The sequence below is a fragment of the Tiliqua scincoides genome, unplaced genomic scaffold (genome assembly GCF_035046505.1).
Source record: "Tiliqua scincoides isolate rTilSci1 unplaced genomic scaffold, rTilSci1.hap2 HAP2_SCAFFOLD_88, whole genome shotgun sequence".
NCBI classification, from domain to species: domain Eukaryota; kingdom Metazoa; phylum Chordata; class Lepidosauria; order Squamata; family Scincidae; genus Tiliqua; species Tiliqua scincoides.
Window position 1 is genome coordinate 109521 of NW_027101668.1, and position 3440 is coordinate 112960.

At 47.2% G+C, this 3440-nt stretch overlaps 1 pseudogene; it reads left to right on the forward strand.

Annotated features, from left to right (window-relative positions):
* Positions 1 to 2869: 2869 nt before the first annotated feature.
* On the forward strand, positions 2870 to 2989 carry LOC136636099 (5S ribosomal RNA; annotated as a pseudogene).
* Positions 2990 to 3440: the final 451 nt, after the last annotated feature.

Here is a 3440-nt window from a genome sequence, read left to right on the forward strand (position 1 = left end):
TTACGTAGGAGAAGCTCAAGAGAGGGCACTCTCCAGAGAGCAAACAGGGATTATGAAACAGCTTTCTTTGCACACAGTATATTCACTGTCCCATATAAGTGGAAAGGCCCCCCCACCTTCACATTGCCGGCCTGTGCATGTTTACTCAGAAGTAACTGCCACTGAGCTCAATGGGGCTTACTCCCCATGTTTCTCAGCGGTGTGCAGCTTGAATGTTTACCACCCAACTGCGGCAATTTAATGATGCCGTGGGACTCGGGCATCACTAGAGCTGTGCCAAATGGTTGCCCGTTTCAGCCTTAAAAAAAATTAGGAACAGAAGGAGCTGCCCTATATGAAGTCCAACCACTGCTCCATCCCGTGCACCGTGGGGAGGCTGTAGTTCAAACCATAAAGGAAGCCCCAGTTCCAATCCCTGGCACCTCCGTGTAGGGGCTGAGACACTCTCAACTGAACTCTTTGAGATCTACTATGGTAGATCTACTCCTTGAGATCTCCTTGAGTGACTTACACTTACATTGGACCTGGGGCTTCCTTTATGGTTTGAACTACAGCCTCCCCAAGGCACATGGGAGGCCAGCACTATGTCCCAAGAAACCCTATTCTTTGCCACATGTTTCAATTTCATTCCATCACTTCCTGCAGTGAGCCTAGGCAATTGGAGATCACAGACTGAATATAAAGATGTCGCCACACTATCCAGCCCAGTGGTTCTCACACATTTCGCGCCGGGAGCCACTTTTGAGAACCAGAATCTGTCAGGACCCACCGGAAGTGATGTCATGACTGAAAGTGACCTCATCAAGCAGGAACATTTTGAACCATCCTAGGCTGCAATCCTACCCACGCTTACCCAGGAGTCAGTCCCATTGACTCTCATTGTTCAAAGCATATACACAGCAGCTTGTGAAAAGTACAGGTCTAAAAGTTCCCCAAAACGCAGTCACCTCCCATGGCAGCATCAAGTCTAATATATGAAAAAATAAAAGATTGAAACGAATGGAGACCCACCTGAAATGGGCTCGCGGCCCACAGTTTGAGAGACGCTGATCTAGCCAATCAGATTAGACCGTGTGACCTAATGTCACTAGAAATTCTCAAAGGAGTATTGCAATTTTGTTTTTTTGAAATGTTTGCAGAGGGATGTCTTTTTTTTGGGGGGGGGGGGTAGTTAAGCAAAGTACAAACACATCCATGTAGATTTCCTTAAGAACAGGCGGGCAGCTCAGCTGAAATGCTCCGTTTTTTTTCAATATGTTTACCTGCCTTGACTTAAAAGTTGCATAGCTATTTTTAGACGATGTTTGCCTTTGCTTGAAAGATGCACGGCTATGCTTTTGTGTTGCTTCAAGGAGTTGTACAGCTCCATTTGCATTTCACATAGAAATGTAGCCTCTTGAATTTCGCATTGAATTATTCATGACTCTGTTGGGTATTTTGCGCAGATATAAGGAATTATACACCTCCACCAAACACAACAAGCAATGCCCGTGACTGATTTTTACGGTACACGGGGCAGAAGCGCTGACTGCCAGAGCATCAACCCACTGCATCTGGCCACAATTTGATCATTTGAAGAAACCTCACCGACAAAACTTCAGGAAAAAAGCCCCCGCCCCCAAATAATAACCGCAAGAGCTGTACATATGCTACGATCCCACGGACCGGTGGTAGCTCCGATTGCAGAACCCAGAGAATCTCAGCAACCGGAAAGAACAAAAACATTAAAATGAAAGCAAGTCACTAGTCCTCATCGTTGCAAAGGTATGTCCAGTGGCTCTCAAACTTTTTTGCACCAGGGCCCGCTTTTTAAAATGACAACCTATTGGTACCGCCTAGTTTTAGGAGACTTTTGCTTTGATAAAAAAAAGGTGATCTAGAAATAAATATGTATTTATTTACCAGTAATATTTTCTTATTTGCAAAAAAAACTTGATCTATTTCCCATAAAGAGGTAGCCCTTAATGAATAGCCTCAAGGCTTGAGAAGATTAGTTCTGTGCCCTGGTCTTCACCTGGTCCCGCTACCTGTCGTGGACGAACTGGGAAAAAGGAACACCAGAAAAACGAAAGAGGCTCAAACATTGTTTAAAACAGTCTACGTGTTGAGTGCAAGTTCTTTGAGATTAATTACCGCAGAGTACAAACTCTACAGACTTGTAATAAAAGGAACCAACTGTGCCAAAGATAAATAATTACTAGTGATATTATTCCATGAGTCAAACCTGGGCTGAATTTCTTTTCAGGGTAGCTTAAAGCTTAAGCATCAAGGTGTGCTTGGCTGCAAGAGCAAGCGGAAGACCACAGGAGCAAGCTTGTGGCAGTAATTTGTAAGTGTGTGGTCAAGCAACAGCCTGTTAAAAACATATTAAAAAGGATAGAAACAGAGGCTTGAGCGGCTGGTTCGTTTTTTACTCTTGTAAAGCCAAGTGGGTCATTTTTAAAAAGTGGGCCCTGGTGCTAAAAAATGTGGGAACCACTGCTCTCGGTTTCTGCGGCAGGCAGGGGGGTTGGGCTAGATAGCCTTGTGGATCCCTTCCAAGACTATGATTCTAGGTTCTTTTAATGCCAGTGAACTCCTTAAGTACAGCTTAATAGCCAGAGATGTGGGGATCATGGGGGAAGATTTGCATGCAGCCTGGCAAGTGAGAGGGCTGGAGTTGGGCCCCCTCGCCCCAGAGACGTTTCCTCGGCTGCAAGTCTTCGCACCGGCCCAGTTCCCCGTGCTGTGAATTTAATATGAATCAAGAGAAATTGTGCGTCACGGCGCCAGAGAGTTCCTGCACCGTGGCGTTAATGAGAGCAAGCGAAATTACCCAAAGTGAATACCGTTCTCCTTTTCCCCATGGCAGGATCGCCTGGTAGGCAGTTTCTGCAGCAACTGTTACCCTGCACATGCCCGATCTCATCTGATCTCAGAAGCTAAGCAGGGTCAGGCCTGGTTAGTACTTGGATGGGAGACCGCCTGGGAATACCGGGTGCTGTAGGCTTATACCATGAGCTCGGAAGCTAAGCAGGGTCAGGCCTGGTTAGTACTTGGATGGGAGACCGCCTGGGAATACCGGGTGCTGTAGGCTTATACCATGAGCTCGGAAGCTAAGCAGGGTCAGGCCTGGTTAGTACTTGGATGGGAGACCGCCTGGGAATACCGGGTGCTGTAGGCTTATACCATGATCTGGGAAGCTAAGAAGGGTCAGGCCTGGTTAGTACTTGGATGGGAGACCGCCTGGGAATACCGGGTGCTGTAGGCTTAGACCATGATCTCGGAAGCTAAGCAGGGTCAGGCCTGGTTAGTACTTGGATGGGAGACAGCCTGGGAATACCGGGTGCTGTAGGCTTAGACCATGATCTCGGAAGCTAAGCAGGGTCAGGCCTGGTTAGTACTTGGATGGGAGACCGCCTGGGAATACCGGGTGCTGTAGGCTTAGACCATGATCTCGG